This window comes from Dermacentor andersoni, chromosome 11, assembly GCF_023375885.2.
Source record: "Dermacentor andersoni chromosome 11, qqDerAnde1_hic_scaffold, whole genome shotgun sequence".
Taxonomy (NCBI): Eukaryota; Metazoa; Arthropoda; class Arachnida; order Ixodida; family Ixodidae; genus Dermacentor; species Dermacentor andersoni.
This window is the reverse complement of record NC_092824.1, coordinates 111,648,922-111,666,019: the sequence shown is the minus strand read 5'-3', so window position 1 is coordinate 111,666,019 and position 17,098 is coordinate 111,648,922. Positions and strand designations below refer to the sequence as shown.

Here is a 17,098-nt window from a genome sequence, read left to right as displayed (position 1 = left end):
ACTTGAAGTGACGGACACTAGTTGCACAAAAAATTGAAACGCAGAATCGACTAACTAACAATAACTTGCTAAATAAATTTTAACTAATTACTTTCAGACCCATATAGCAATTTACAAATTCTAGCCGTGGAGTTCGCAGGGCGGATCCACTTGGAACGAATTCTCAGGATGACACCATTTTCGATACATTAATTCCCGAACTTTGAAGGGAAAAGCATTGGCGTTCCAGTTACTTTTGTGCGTTAGTGCATAAAACGACGTTTTCTTACAAAAGTATATATATCTGGAACGCCAATGCATTTCTCCGCAAAGTTCGGGAATTAATATCTCGAAACTGGTGCCGTCCTTAGAATTCGTTCCAAGTGGATCCGCCTTCTGAAATCCACGGCTAGAATTTGCAAATTCTAATATGGACTATAAGGTACTTAGTTAAAAAGTTAATGTGTGATGTTTTTAATAAGACGATTATGAATTTCAGTTTTTCGTGTAAGTAGTGCCCGCCTCTTCGAGTGGACGAGTTCATGAACTAGAATTGTGCTTTCTGTCACAGGCAACATTTAAAAATTTGTGAAAGTGTTAGCGGAAACACCCGGTATGTACCAATAGAAGAACGGCAGATTACACTTTTCCTTTCTCGGCCCCTTTATCTGCTTATCCACTGTGCCACTCCACAGAGGCAGGATGCCGGTGCAAGATTTCATTAAAGTTAATCCTCCTGTCCGCCCTTTTTTCCACTCCGCTTGTATGCTGCAGAAACAAGCAGATGAAAAAATAATAAAGCGTCTTATGATGGCCCTTCCCCGTCGTTCTCCTGCCGGAAGCCCCTAATCATTTACACCGGTTCGTCTTTTCGTCCTCGTCTTGGCGATGCCGGAGATAGCCGGCTGAATCGGTCCACGGTTCCTCTAGGTAAATCTGTGCAGTTAGATCGCGGCTACAGGAGGCATTAGCTATTTCGAAACTTACTTTCAGAAAGGAAATTTCAGTGATCCGAGCTCCTTTGACATTATGAAATAAGACGCCACACGGAACATATTATTGACGCATTTAGCCCGCGGTGTTGTACTTTCGCCACAAGCTCCACTTTGTGACGATGGCGGACTGACGTTCGGTGTAATTGTAGCTAAAATCGGAAATTGCGTTTGACGCATTTCAGGCGTGACTACAGCCTGGATATAGATCACTGGGAAATAATTCCATCTTGAATGCAGCTGCCACTTTATGAAGGAAGATATCGTTTGAGCTCTCCGAAGACGTGAAAAATTGAGAAATTCTGTCGCAAGGCTGCCGTTATACCTTATTTATAAAAGCTTCCTGCGTTTAACTTGAATACCACGGCCTTAATACCATGATAAAGACGAAATTAACCTGTCAATTCGCAGGTGCGAAATTGTCCTATTGATTACGTCAACATTGCGCAAGTCCCAAAGTCGCATTACAGCGCTGGGCGACAAAGCCACGTAGGAGAGGTCAATCGTGCAAACTTTATCGATGCTACGGTATAGCTGCTGTTTTAAAAAGTTACAGTTCTGTTATTGTTGCAAACTTTCAGTTTCAATAACTTCGAATTGGGTTTTGTGTTGTTTTTTTTCCAAATCATGCTATTTTCGGCTGCCTTTAGGAATAAACGTGGACGTAAGTAGCATGTCTCAGTAAAATTACTTCATTTTTTTAACCCCATTTCATTAAGTGGGCATCATAACACTACTTCTTACATCATGTTTTGGAATGAGAACGACCAGACGCGTATCCGCGATTTCCACGATGCTGCACAGATTTATTCAGATATATTATAGCCTCATAGGTGGCACGTTGGTGGCAGCCTCTGCTCCGGGGACGCCCACGACAGATAATAACTGCAGCGTATTTTTTTCCTTCTTTTTTTTTTTACTTGTGGGCGGCGAACACACAAAGTTTGCGTAACATGGGAAAGCACTCAGCATAAAAGACAGCGACGCCGGCGCCCATGTTCTCGTGCACGTGGAGGCGCCAACGGGCAGAACGCGTTATTGCCGGAAGAGAACGTACTACACAGGCACGCGCGCGGGCACGCCGACAATTTCCGCTTTGTCACGCGGTCGCTGTGGTTGTGGGCGCGAGATGAGACCGGCACAGTCTTTCACCTCCGAAACAAGCGCGTTTGTTGGCACGGCTTCCTGCGTTCGCGCCCAAACACGGAAGGGCTGCGGACCCCCAGAGGACGCTTGCTAGTTTCCTCGCGATCCAGTCACGAGCAGGACTGGTTCGGGCTGTCAAAGGCTGTTTATAGAAGAAGCCACGTGTTTCGAACCATCACAGCAGATGGCCTCTTTTGTTCGCCTACATTGCCTCTGGCTGGCGCAGAAGCGTGGGCGACACAGACGAGCCCGGCATTGCGGAAGCGGAAGGTGGAAGCGCGAATAGCTACATCGACTACGTTGGCAGGTAGGATTGTTTTTTGCTGCGTTCCTAGCTTCGATGGTTCCGGTAATCGTAGGTCGGAAGCCGGTGCCTGGTCCGCAGTGGCATTACCTGCTCCTGGTGCGGCTTGGCAATCCGCCAATACATATAATTGGTCAACATATGTAAAGGAAATTGCTGAAAAGGGTGGGCTTCTGTTTGCTTTTGCCGAAAGGCAAGCATAAATACTAAGAAGTCCCTTTTCTATTATCGTTTTTTTTTGTTCCATTCAAGATAGAGAAAGAGAGAGACAAAAGGGGAGAAAAGACAGGGAAGTTAGCCGGTGTAAGTACTGGCTGGCTACCCCTGTGCTGGGGAAAGGGCCAAAGGGAAATCTTGCCTTAGCAACTTGCTCGGATCCAGACATTAGTGCATTTCGACGGACTCATTAAATATAACCTAATGAATTCAAGGCAGATAATACGATTCCCGAATTGTGAGCTGACGAGTTGGGAAGCCCACTTAAACTTCGCAAGCTGGCGCCAGTATTGATGTACTCGCACTATAACTATGCGATGAAACGAGTTGATCTTCTGGTTGAATTTGTTCTGCACAGCTGAAAGACATGTTTTGTTTAAAATAGGAGTGAAACAACGGTGAATATCGCGGGAATATTGGCGGTGCTTATCCCAAAATCTGCGCTAGTTGCGAAATTTGTTCCAAGTGAACATTCCCCGAGACTTCGCTGGCTTCGATTCATCGACCGCAAGAAGTGTTTTAAAAGTGTTTCATTAAATATTTTGACATATTGCTAATTGTTTGGTTAAACAGTGCGATAGCTTGCGAAATCAATGTCTACCTTTATATCAAGCTTCTCAAGAAATAAAATTGGCGATTTAACAAGATTTCTGTCAGAGTTTAAAACTTAACCCATGCGACCAATCCTGCGAGCAGCGCCAACCGGTCCGTATTAAGTGTGCTTAGTTGCCGTAATAAATAAGTCATAACGCATTTTTTCTTTGTGTGCGTGTGTGCGTGTGTGTGTGTGTGTGTGTGTGTGTGTGTGTGTGTGTGTGTGTGTGTGTGTGTGTGTGTGTGTGCGTGTGCGTGTGCGTGTGCGTGTGTGTGTGTGTGTGTGTGTGTGTGAGAAGACGATGTGGGATTGAGGAGAGCAGGAAGAGCGAGAGCATAACAGCGCCGAAACAAGACTTTCAACAAGGGAATAGATAAGGGGCGTTACGCAAGAAGTGCTAGACTGCCGCACTTCCAAACCTTAACACCTCACAGGATTATGCAAATATTAGCTCGTACAGTAAGCGCAATCAGACACTAGCCGACGCATCCCTGAAACGTAAGGGAACGCGAACAAAAGCGCCCCGTTTCAACACCCTTCAGCGACGCAGCCATGCAAAAACTCCACCATTTGTCTCCCACCTAAGCGCATTATTCAAGCCCGCACGGACTAAAGCACATCAGACTGCGTCCCGGAATAGCACGTTACAAAACAAGCAGCAGGGACTCGGCCGCCGTGTTTCCCAGGGATCCTTCAGCACCGAAAACGAGATAAAAAGAAAAAAAAAGGGGGGGGGGGGGGTACAAAGCGCATACGCCTCTCTTCGGCGCCAGCCATGGACAGCACTCCTCTCAAAATGGTGGGCGTGCCTTCTCTCTAACCTGCGTGCGTTCTTACCTACTTTCTCTCGCGCGCCGTCGACATCCGTCTTCCGCATACAAGTCTCGTCGCGTTAGCGGACGTGCCGCCGGGTCGATACGCTCACGTCATGTGGGGCAATTTTCCAAGCCTCGGCAAGTAACGGTTACGCGCTCGCTTCTCTCATTAGCAGAACATGGCTGTAGGCTCGACACTGCCTGCTCCTTTCTGCCCGTTTCGGGGTGCGATTGGAGAGGGACGCGAGGAAAGACAGCGAGGCTAACCAGACGCCCGTCCGATTTGCTACCCTGCAATGGTGACAGGGAATGTGCGCGGGAGAGGGTGACGGCAGGACGCAAGGGGTCGCCTGCGTGCGCGTTGGTCTGCACGCCCACTACGCGACAGTGAGGGCGTGTGCCCGCGTGTCATTAGCCAAAGGTGAAGCACCCCTCAAGTCGTGCGTGTGTATTGTGCGCTGTGCGTTCATTTTCATGCGCATGGAGATGTCTGCCTCGTACCTGTGTACGTAAACGTAAACACACGCATGCACGTGTGTGTGCTGCTGGGACTGTGTGTATACCTCTATACGTGAAATTGAGAGAATATGTGCGTTTACCTGAAAGTAAAGCTTCGGTAGCCCGAACGAATGCGTCTTTGCGTGCGTACCTTATTTGCGTACGTCTTACGAGGTGGTGCGCATCCCTGTTGATGTGTGCGGGCGTGTGTGTGTGTGTGCGCGCGTGTGCGTGTGTGTGAGGGAGAGATAGAGTACTGGGACACACCTTTTAGGGCTGGGCTGACAGTCGCCCGTGACTGGAGCACGGAACGACGGCGGCGGCAACGCGCCGCGGTGTCTATTTTTCGTCCAGCCACTCGCGGCAGCTCTCTCGGGTCTGCTTGTCACGTCTCTCGCTATTTCCCTTTTGGAAAGAAGCCTCGCTTCACTGCGCAGCGTAAGTTCTCGACTTTTTCGAGCAGCATGGAGTCTGCCTAGATACCTCGCTAAGGCCCAGTTAAAGTGCCGGCTAATTACGTTTCCAGAGCTGCGCCAGAGAAAGCTCTCGGCATTGAGGAAGTGGTACCCCTCGTTGATACACGTGGCAGTCTAGGTGTATTAATTATTCACGAAAGGCTTCGTGCATGCGGCACTTAGTGAAGGGTCTGGGACAAAGTAATACAGCCCCACAGGAGGGGATAGCCCTAGGAGAAACGACGAAAGGATGCGCTCGCAGCTGGCGTCAGTTGTTGATGCAGGCTGCAAAGCGGGCAGGGGACATGTGCGTCACTGGTGTTTGGAGCAGGCCTATGCATACACGTGCTACTCTCGTATCTTTCATTTTAAAAAAAACAGCTAAGCAATATTATCGAAAAACCTTCCGGCCCTACTTTTGTACGTTACTAAGAGTACTTCTTGGGCTAGATTGTGAAACATAACTATAAGAAGATGGGCGCAGAGTAACACATACACAGACGAACAAGATTAGTTCTGTCTTACAGCGTTGTACGTTACTTATGCTTGGGCCTCGATTACTACTGCTTAATATGGTACGTATGTCTATGTGCATGAATATGTGTAAATAAGAAAGCAATCAAGCAATTAAGGTGAGCTAGTGAGCAAGCGAGTGGTGACCACACGCTAACTGGTCGGGTGCACAGCTCTACGTGAAGTGTGAAATTGTGTTCTTTTGAAAAATGGATGAACACCGCCGCATAGAATCAGTTTCGAGGTGGAATTCCGCAAGGTCGAACATTATTGCAATAAACAGTTTCATACTCTTGTTAACGAACTTTATAAGAAGCTCATCGTATCAGTGAATGCGCGAACATATTCTGTTCTGTAAAAGAAAAATAATGTACGGAAAGGTATACGAGTATATATTTTTTAAATTGATGTCGTAAAGCCTGAAGCGCTAGCACATTCAAGAGAGGCGAGACACGGGTTATAAATATTTCATGATTACGGCGAACTATTCTTTGAAATAGATTTCGCCTTCAAAGGCAACGCTGAAGTCTTTGTCATCAAAGAGAATACTTATGTTACGGGCACCCACGACCTTTGCAATAGCGTTCGAACGGTGAGATTTATGGCACGTGTTCTTCTATACCGCTCAATTTTTGGCACTGCCAGTGCGCACGCAAAGTTTTCAGTGCCACTGGACTGCTTCAAAAATCTTCGTCTGTTTTCTTTTTCTTTTTTTGTCCTCCAGTACACGTGCTGAAAAAAACGCGGGCTCGAAAGCTACGAAATTAAATTCCTCCTCGTGTCTGATGTCACTGCAAAGTAGAAGAATCCTCGTTATTATTGGAGCTCCGAACAAATTCTCAATGCTTTCTATACGAGTTGTATGCCCCACAAGAAGCTCAAGCTCATACTCAGGCTAGAAATTCCGACTAGAGTTAAAGTGAAAAAAAAAATGAAGCGTGTGAAGGAGGCCGATTATTTTTCTTTTAATTTCATTTTGTGCGTACACGAAAACTCTAACAAACGAACCTTTCACACGGGTTTCTGTGGATCGCCGCCATTGCTGCAATCCTCAGCAGGCGTGTTTCCCCACGGCGATTCTGCTGAAATGTGTCGTCTACCGGCGTGCTCATACCGACATTACCGCACCCAGCAACGACGTGAGCTGTTCGACGCACGTAACTTAATTAGCAAGCGAGAAATGTCTGAGAATATCAAAGCACTGCCGTTTTACTTTTTTTTTTATTTTAGCCTATATCAAAGTCAGTAAAATAAAATGCATGCTGCCGTCGCCTCTAATCAAGGCCAAGCCTCCATACGCGCGGCATCTACACCACTGCACTTGACTCAGTGGTGCCCGTTACACGTAATAAACCGCGCACGCAGTTAGGCGCCGCACATGGTACGAGAGACGTGATGTCATTAACGCAATAACCACAACCAAGGCTACAACTCGAGGCGAAAATTATGGCAAGTACGCCGTAATCCAGCGAGTTCTCTCGCAGCATTCGCAACGATGGCGTCGGCTGTGAGTGTAACGTGCCCAGCGTATACGGAGAACCACGCAACCCAGGCAGAACGAATGTCCAGTGCTGTAAATGCCACTGAAAAGTAGATAATGCACATAGCTGACGCAGATTTGCCTTACAGTTAGCGGTGGTAAGTACAGGTAATTTCCCCTATGTTGGCCTTGGTGTCTTCGTTTCTTGGCGTCTCATGATACGATTATACATATATATATATATATATATATATATATATATATATATATATATATATATATATAGAGAGAGAGAGAGAGAGAGGGAGAGAGAGAGAGAGTTATGGCTTGAGAAAATCACGCTGGCCCCGGTAGTAAACAGAAGAAAAAAAGCTCGACGTACGTTTAATAAGCACAGAATATTGCACTGACGGTTCGGCTGGTCCACCAGCCAGAACGTCAGTGCAATATACTGTGCTTATTCAACGTACGTCGTACTCCTTAATCTTCATTATATTATATATATATATATATATATATATATATATATATATATATATATATATATATATATATATATATATATATATATATATATATATATATATATATATATGTATGTATGTATAGAAATTTTACGCGCCAATACGTGGATCTGCTTACGAGGTACGCCGTAATGAAGAAATCCGGATTAATTTTGACAACCTGGGGTTGCCTAACGTGCGCCCAATTATGCATACACGAGCGTTCGTAGGTCGTGCCCCATCAGAATGCGGCCGCCGTGGCGAGGATGCAACCAGCGACGTCAACCTCAGCAGCGCAACGTAATCCAGTTATTAGAAGACCTAGTTACATAATTAGATGTCATGCAGGCATTCGCGGCTTTCGCCCCGTTCATGCTGTTCTTCGTTTTTCTGTGAAGCCCCATATAACCAAGACGCGGAAAGGGGCTCAAACGCCTCACCAATTTGGCTTTCTTCAAACTCGGCCGCAAGCGCCCATGCCGTTCGTGCGTGCTTTTTCTTTGAGACGAGACTAAATCATCCCATCTAGCAAGGACAAAAAAAAAAACAAGAATATGCACTACCAGGCACTACTAGTAAGAAAGTTTATTGAATTCCGTGGCGACGACGTCCAGGCAACTTGTGTGCAAAATGGCACTTAATATATGGGGTTTTACGTGCCAAAACCACTTTCTGATTATGAGGCACGCCGTAGTGGAGGACTCCGGAAATTTCGACCACCTGGGGTTCTTTAACGTGCACCTAAATCTAAGTACACGGGTGTTTTCGGATTTCACCCCCATCGAAATGCGGCCGCCGTGGCCGGGATTCGATCCCGCGACCTCGTGCTCAGCAGCCCAACACCATAGCCACTAAGCAACCGCGGCGGGTGAAAATGGCACTTCCGATCGAGCACTCTCCAAATGTTCACCTGCGTGCTGTTGAGCTCACTGAGCGTGACATGTATCGCTTTCATTTCCGGTAATCTAGCGGGATTCGCGTCACTTCCTCCTCTTGGCTGAGAGCCATTTACGTGATGGCAAACGCATTCGTCACGCCGCAGTTGATCTTTATTCCAGTGTATATATTCTAGAATGGCACGCCACAATGACTAGCGGCCTAAAGCCGCCCTCTGACAGGAACGAGAAGGTAACATTATCTCAGTTTTGTAGATATCTAAGCACTCAGGCCAGTATTACGGCTAGGCGCCTTTGTTTTTTTTTTTTTTTCCTTACTACCTTCCCATTGTTTTCAAATAGGTGGTGCTTTCCGAAAAACATTTCGGTACTGTCATGAGCTGTCCGACGTCTTTCATTTGCACTTCGTGCTTTGGCCATGAGACGTTACACAGTGCCTGGGTTGTTGCCTACAGCTGCAGATAATTTGACCAGCAATGCAGTTATTTTGTCCTAGCTACGCAAAAGCGTATTTGTGAGAATTACACGTACTTGCTTCAAGTTAGATTCATTTCGTCATCCTTCAAGGCACCTTCGAGTAAGTGAGAAGGAAAGAGCAGCTCAGAGCTTCTGAATGCTTGCATCCACATTAGAAAAATAAACATTTCGGGCCTAGACCGAAACGAAAAACGCAAACTGAATGATTCAATAAGAAGAAAAAAGAAAAAAAGAAGAGTGTCAAGCGCCATTATTCGGCAGCATGACGTAAAACTTGGCACTACAATATATTCTCTTAGCCATTTCTAGCAGCTTTATTTGCAATACCGCAGAAACTTCAGCCCAGAAATAAAGTGCCTCAACAACTCAAAGGCGACAGTGAAGAGCTTCCTCTATACATTAAAGTCGCATCCACCGCTAGTGAATCCTAACTTGCACTCGTTTAAGAATCGCATCTGTGTCGGTACCGAAATTCAAGTAGACTTATATTGGCATTGCTACAGCACAAAACAGATTCAACTTCGACAATACAAAATAGGGACTACCTTCAGCATGCCTGCCTACTCGAAGTGTGCCGTATAATATCCTTCCCTCCGGAGACCCCATCCACTACCTTTCCGGTTCACACCCGTTGGGGACACGAACCCCGCATCCCCGGGTCGTTTGTCTTTGAAGAGCACTGTTTACCGGCCTCCCGCACACATCGACACGCCGGCAGTCATTGCCTCGCAAGATTCACCTAGTGCCCCATTCTCGCGCGGAGGTAGAGTGCGCAGAGCACCTATAGTCGTTTACCATGGCTCGCCCGCTCTCCCAGAGATGTGGACCACCTTGGCCTTTCGCGCGCCGCTGGTCGCCATGGAAACCGGTTCTCTTCGCGTATATAAAACCACTATTTCTGTCCCGAGTAACACTGGGCGTAGCCACTGTAAATTATTGGCTCTTTGAACTCAGTGCCAACGTGCACAGTGATGTCACTAATACGGTTTTATAAACCAAGATAATTTGTCTGAAAATCAAAGTGAGAAGGAAAAAACAAGCTGAAATCATAATATATAGCAATCCTGAAAGATCACGCGTAACTTTACAACAGTCAACGAACTGCGCTGTCTGTCGTTCTCGAGTATTGCAGTCTGCAATGGTTAAAAACAAATCTCGACGTGCGCCAGAGTTAACAGTCATGGTTAACCATAATGTTAAGGTGAGCGTAGCCTCCATCGCTCCAGAAGCCACGATGTAGCACGCCGTCAAGATAGCAGTCAAACCTGTGAGAGCTGGAAGCTCATCGATGTTCACTATATGTTGAGATTTCTGAGACTGAAAAAAAAAACGAAACAAGAAAAAACGTGACGTCAGTGAAATGAATCCTTTCGTCCCTCCACCATCCTTTCCTAGAGGTGAAGGCACTTTTACTTCCTCGTATACTCAATAGGGCTTGCGCAGTTTTTCATATCTATCCCAATCTGGCCTACGGTAATGCTTATTACGTAGCCACCGGCAAGCTAGCTTCTTTACAATGTAGCTGTGCGTGCCCAAAAGCCAGCTTGTGTCCTCGCATTCCGTTAAAAAATTAAGGGCCGAAAATTTTCACCGAACCAACTGAGCATAGCAAACCAACTGACAGCCTAGCAAAGCCTGACATAACTGCTACTCTCAACTTCTACACATTTGTTTGCCCTCGAGCCAATCAAAGCAATAAGAAATATACTGGTAGTAGAAGCAAGAAAGTAGCCGACCGCCAAAAGGTCAGGACATGGAGCAAAATATTGCGCTACATTTTGTTTCATAAAACTCCTGTTTTTTTTTTTTGTTTTTTTTAAGAAACGTGTGCTTCCTGGTTCGCTCTCCTGGCTTAACAAGGTGGGGGCACCGTAACCGAGTGGATCTTCATTAAATGCTCATCAGAGTCTCGTTACCTGCAAAATAGATGACTCGAGCGTGCGTTCACGCATTAAGCCGCCAATTTAGATTTGCCCGCTGAAGTTTTCTTCTTGTAGCCATGCGAGGGTTAAATGAGATACTATCAGGACACCTCGCTTAGTGCGCTGCGAGCGTTCCCATCTCAGAGCGTTCTCATCTCGTGCTCTGGTGAGCAGCCATTGCTCCGGTGCTCGTGTTTTATTAAACTGCAACGAGTTCGTATAACATAACTGGTTAGTCAACAAGTAGCTAGGAGAGAAGAAAGGAAATCTTGCAAGAAAATTATGGTGATGACTCGGGTTTCAATCGTTTCTCTGGAGCGGGTCGGTGCCATTTTCTCTTCATAAAGTCGAAGACAATGAGGCAAAAATGTAGAGAGAGGGAAATAGTTTAATGGGTTTCTGGAAAGGTTAGCCGTGCGATGGGCGGTATGCTGCTCCAGGCGTGATGACGATAAGTGAAAGAGAGGAAGTGAGAAACGCGCACGTACACACGCACACTGTAAAGCAGTCCGCAATGTCTGGAGGACGATGGAACCCGTGACCCCTTCACCGCCACAGAAGTTTCTTGTGCCATATTAAGAGTGTTTCCCGTTGTTTAAAGATATAAATGCCATATCGTCGGACATTCCATTCAGTCATTTCCGAATCTATGAATCTCTCCCCATCGGGCCAAAACGACCACTTCAATTTTGGGAAATTATCGCGACCTATTTTAATAACATGCATCAGTTGCAGACAAACCTGTTTTTTTTTTTTTTTTCTGGAACTTAATTGCTTATCTCAGCTGTGTGTCCTCTGAAGTATAGCACAATGGCTGCAACAGCAGACCAACCTAACGAAGTGCGTTACCTTGAACGGCAAATAGTAAAACGATAACAACGCCATGAGTTCGTCAACGGAACACAGTATTTCAACCACTAGTTTAGCCTTCTCGTCTATACAGGCTTCAGTGTAAATGCAAGTTCAGGATCAATACGCGGTATGTCCCAGTCTTCCACGTTCAGATAAAGCAAGTGCAAAAAAAGAAGAAAAAAGAACTATCGGAACTTTGGACCTGTCTCGGCGCGCGACTTTAGAGGAATACGGCGGCAGCAATTCCTAGTTGTTGTCTCACTTTCTTCTTATTTCTTTTATTAGCCTGTAGGTGGCGTGGTGGGTCATGAGAGTCCAATAACCTCACGAGCCGTACGTTCTAGAACGATGTGCGAACCAAACGCCTGGTCGATAGCGGTAAACTACGCTGCATCTCCATTCTGTTTCTTTTCCTGCGTCACTTCGCGTTCTCGCTTTCACAGCAACAAGCCGCGGTCGCCACGCACGCGCGCCGATACAACACGACGGCCCAGCAAATGGCGTAGCGAACATGCAGGTCCCCCATGTCAGCGCGTAGCGGGAGAAAATGGCTTTCTTCTTTTTCTTCGCGTGATTGTTCTCCATTTCTTCCACCCGGTTCCTGTTTCAGCTTCCACCTTGTTTCGTACTATTTGCTTTGTCGCGCGCTCAAACGTGAGGCCATTACTCCGCGGGCGATAGGCATCGCACCCTGGGGACGCGAGGCCTCTCCAAACAAACAAAAAGCATCCGCTGCAGTCGAGGCCAATCGAGAGGCGACGCTTGCGCAAATCTGGACAGCCGCGTGTCGACCGTCGTCGCTTCCTTCTTTGACGCCGTCGATTCTGTCGCGCCGATCGCGCCAAATGAACGCCTGATTACCCCACACTCTAGGCGACGACGACGACGACGACGACAATGAGACGACGATGCTAAGCCTCAAGTCTCGGAAGTCGTGGACTTCACGCTGCACGCCTGAGGCCATTCACGCTAGCTCTCATTAAAGCATCGGTTCGATTTGGAATCGAATGAGGAAGCAGCCTCTAGAGAAAACATCCGAGCACCTCCTTAATGTCTTCTGTCAAATACAGTGCAGAAGCGGGAACGGTTTCATCAGGCAATCGCGGAAGCAATTTCAATAAAAACTGCTGTGTTTACATGAGTAAGTCGGGACACTGTGAGCGAATCAGTTCTACTGGAATCCTCGAAGCTGATAAAATTCATTAAAATGGATGAAAACTTCTCTTTCTCAAGTAATCGATAGCCTAAGAATATTCCTTTGTGCGTTCAGAAATTGTGTAAACAATATCGCGATGTTTAAGGAAATTGAGACCAAAGAATTATTTATAAGAGCCCATAAAAATTTGCATTTCTCTAAAACGTGAGCCGAAAAGGGCCGTTTGTCTCCTACCCGAAGGCGTCCCCACCACAAATGGTGCATTTGCGGTGCAACATGGGAAATAGGCGCCATGGGTGCGGCCCAAAGATCACTTTTTGCAGCGAAGCTGTATATAGCTACTTTCTAGCGGATTGATGTCCGTAGACAAAAAACCGTGGGCCGATCCTGAAGATAGTGCAATACCGGGCCGACTCGCGGAGGAATGAACCAGGGTTGAAGCACTCCACGCACAAATTAAGTTTAATATATATATATATATTGTAATATATAAACTCTGCACAAAAAAGTTTAATATCGTGGGTCCGAATACAGCCAGTATCAGATATTAAGGTGATAAGAACAGATACTACACTTTGACCCGCGTCGGCCATGTCTACGTTCGCACCACCCTCTCTTTGTTGGCGTTCCAAGCGCTTGCGTATCTCCTTTCCTTTCGCTCTCCTGTGGTGGTGCTCCCGTCTAGTGCCTAGTTTTTCCCCGGCTCCTTGGGGCGGCGGTCTCATCGTCCATGCGAATCTATATACAAAAATTACGGTAAGTGAGTCCGTACCTATGTTCAAAATTCTGCGTCACCTCTGTGTTGTATGCTAAACAGCTTCGTTGGCCATCCTCCTTCACAGAGTGGAATGGCTCATGGCATTTTGTGTGCGTGCATGCGAGTGTGTGCGTGTGTGTGCGCGAAGGTCTCGACGAGAATTTAGGGCACCGGCTCCTTTCCGAAGCGTATCACCTCTAAAGAAGGCCGAACGCCAGGCCGGGGCGCGCTTGTGCCCATTTGAGAACCAGCGGGTGCCCGGCGGCGGTGGGAATCAAGCCCGCAACCTCCCGCAGCCGAGGCGAGCGCTCTACAACTACGCCACGGCTTGTTGCGTGTTTTGAAGTGTATTAAATCGACACGTCCACACATGGTCACATGGACGACATGGCCACAATTAGTACATGACCGGGGTAGTTGGAGAAGTATGGGAGAGGCCTTTGCCCTGCAGTGGGTGTAACCAGGCTGATGACGATGATGATGAAATCGACACGTTACACTTCGATATACCTCTATTTCTGGTCTCGAGGATCAAATATACCTTTGAAAACGAGTGTTCCCAAAATCCCGATGCAAGTTTGTGGTCTACTGTAAACCGCAAGATTTACATGCCTATAATGCGGCATAAACAAACGCTTACGCTAAACGCTTCCACTAAAGAAAAATACAATTCAATCGCAGCAAGTCTAACCTTTCTATTATTGGAATATGCGCCGTATGCATACCCATATCACCAACTTCGCATTCCGCACCTAAGTTACAGGCTGAGATAGGACGCCGTCATGTTGCATATGTCTGAATAAGAGTCGTAGCTGTGGACATGCACAGACACGAGTACGTAATCTCAGTGCTTACCAACAGCTGTACATAAGAAATAAAAAGATGGAGTATTAAAATACATTCGTACCATATGTTGCGCCACTCATTTCGTACTCCTGTGCAGATTCTGACAGGTCTTTTTGAAGCAGCACATCAAACAAACAAAGGAAGAACATTGAACTTGTCAGTTTCAGTCTTTGAGGCATCAAATTCGATGAACAATGGGCATTTCAAAGCTGCGCAATCTTCATAAAAAAAGAAAGGGTGCAATCAAACGTGAGTCAATTGAAACATCACGTCCAGTGAAGAAGAGTTATCACTAAGAATACCCCCTTCAATATGTTTGCGAAACGCCTTCCTTTCGTAAGTACACGTCCAGCATGCCTGTTAGTGTTCTTGTTGCGTAGCAATAATTTTGAAGCTTTTGACCGAGTCATTCAATGTCAAAAAGATTTCCACCAAGCACGATTCAGTGTCAAACTGTCTTGGGACTCCATAGGGGTACAGTGACGAATGGTTTTGTTCTCTTCGCCGAAGATTATAGTAACGAAAAAGCAGCAGCACTAGGAACAGCACGTGAAAACATGCAGTGCATTCGCGCAGCAATCTCCCGATGTATCTGCAACAGGCGCCGGCGTCTGCTCCTGTGAGCCATATTTCTGCCTCACAGTCTGGCCACAGACCTCCATGGTCCACCGCCTCCCATTGTTTATTCACGGCATTCACACTGCTGCCTTCAAAGGTTGGTGAACTCTGAACGATGAAATACAAAAGAGAAAGCACCGAGTCGCTTGAGCGGGCGTGGACAGGGTACATAAAGCCAGCCTAGTGTTTCGCTTTTTCCTTTTTCATTTCATTTCTTCTTTTTTCTGGTCCAGAAGACGCCTCGTCTGCTGCTGCTGCTGCTGTGGTAGTGCTTTGTTTTTCACGTCTGTCGAATCTCAAAGTGCGCAGAAGGAGATAGAGCGCGAAATGCAGATGTCGCAATTAGCTCTCGTCACTTACAGAAGAAAGAACAACACTTTTCTCTCGAGTTTTCGAGAGAGATTTAATAATCTTGAGAGTCTGGGTTCTTGCGGGGAAGTCGTCGCCGCAGCGAAAACAGGAGCACGGTCGTGTGGCCACCGATATTTTTTTCCTTCCCCCTCTCTCTCTCTCTTTCTCTCTCTCTCTCGCTCTGTCTACCTCTTTGGCGTGCGTTTCAATCTAATTCCATTTGCGCGAGAATACCGCGATGGACGAGGGGCACAGTCGTGTGCGGTGTTGCACCTAACGCGGCGCGCACCCGGCAGTGTATGGTTCGTACTCGTCGATAAAAAGGTGGAGCCAGCAGAGCAAAAGAAAATGAAGTTGAACTGACGCACACCGCCAAAGAAGTTCGCTAAAGCGACCGCCGACACTTTGACGAAGCGAAATATGCAGATGCCAATAACGCCTCGTCGTCTTGCATCATGTGCGAATGTCGCACCCGAGTTGGACGTTGCGCAACTTGCCTTTCAGACAGAGTTGCACGGTCACAGAGAAGCGGACGAGTGTTTTTGAAGAACTTTGTATTCAGCGTCTGCTAACTTTACTGCTTGCTTCAAGGTGATCTCCAGACGTTTGCTTGCGACCTCATTTATAATGTGTTTATAAACGCTTCGACCTCGTACCGATCACTTGGTGCTATATAGTCTTGACTCCTTGATTTTCTGTCACGTCGCCTGGTCCCTTTTTCTTTTTCTTTTGTGAATGTATTTCAGGGACTTTTGGTGTGCGTTGTCCAATGGCCGCAGCCCCGAGAAATCCTCAGCAAGGACGTTAGTGTACCTTGTTTCAAAAAATGACAGTTTCGTCCGATAAGCGAAGCATCATTTGCGATAGCAAATTGTTAGACAGATATACGGAGTAAAGTTAGTAGATTTATCGGCCATATAAATTGCACTGCGCATTCACTTACTAAATTCAAAAGCATAGAGTCACGCGCGCTCAGGCAAACGTGAGCAGGTAGCTGACAGCGGACGCTCGCAGTGAGAACGTTGCAGTGGTGAGCGTTGAGTGAACGCTTCGCGCTGCCTCTAGCTTCAGCGCACCCGCAAAACTTGAGGTCAGGCAACCTTCAACGTTACGGACTGGATTCCAAGAGAAGGGAAGCGTAGCAAGGGGCGCCAGAAAGTTAGGTGGACGGATGAGATTAAGAAGTTTGCAGGGACAACATGGCCACAATTAGTACATGAATGGGGTAGTTGGAGAAGTATGGGAGAGGTCTTTGCCCTGCAGTGGGCGTAACCAGGATGATGATGATGATTGAACACTAGGTGCTCGAGAACACAGCAGACACGAAGCCATAAGCCATCTTGGCTGGCATATATGCTTTGTACCCATCGCAAATTACGTCCTAGATATGGCGCGCTCAGCCGTGCCGCGCGCAGCAACGGTTGCGCTAGAATTAGACACCTGCTCCCGTCTCTCTCTCTCTCTCTCTCTCTCTCTCTCTCTCTCTCTCTCTCTCTCTCTCTCTCTCTCTTTCTCTCTCTCTCTGCCACCCGCCTCTCACCGCCTTTCGCGCACAACTTTGGGCGAGCGGAGAGACGGCGCACATCAAGCCACCATTCTTCCCGGCTCACCCTTTCAAGCTTTGCCTCGAACCTACAACATACGGTGCAAGGTAAAGCCCCTTAAACGAAGTATAAGAGGCTTTAGTGCAAGGGGGCGCGATACGATCTTATCGCACTTGAACTTTA

The 17,098-nt window shown here is 46.9% G+C and overlaps 1 protein-coding gene, 1 long non-coding RNA gene and 1 pseudogene across 3 annotated transcripts in view; 1 reads left to right on the top strand and 2 right to left on the bottom strand.

Annotated features, from left to right (window-relative positions):
• Positions 1-17,098, bottom strand: part of LOC129386937 (uncharacterized) — a 428,157-nt gene that overhangs the window by 381,906 nt on the left and 29,153 nt on the right. The window lies entirely within an intron of this gene.
• LOC126539488 (pyrokinin-1 receptor-like) overlaps positions 1-17,098 on the top strand; it is a 206,992-nt gene that overhangs the window by 171,282 nt on the left and 18,612 nt on the right. The gene's annotated exons all lie outside the window — the stretch shown is intronic.
• On the bottom strand, positions 13,171-13,392 carry LOC126539658 (U2 spliceosomal RNA; annotated as a pseudogene).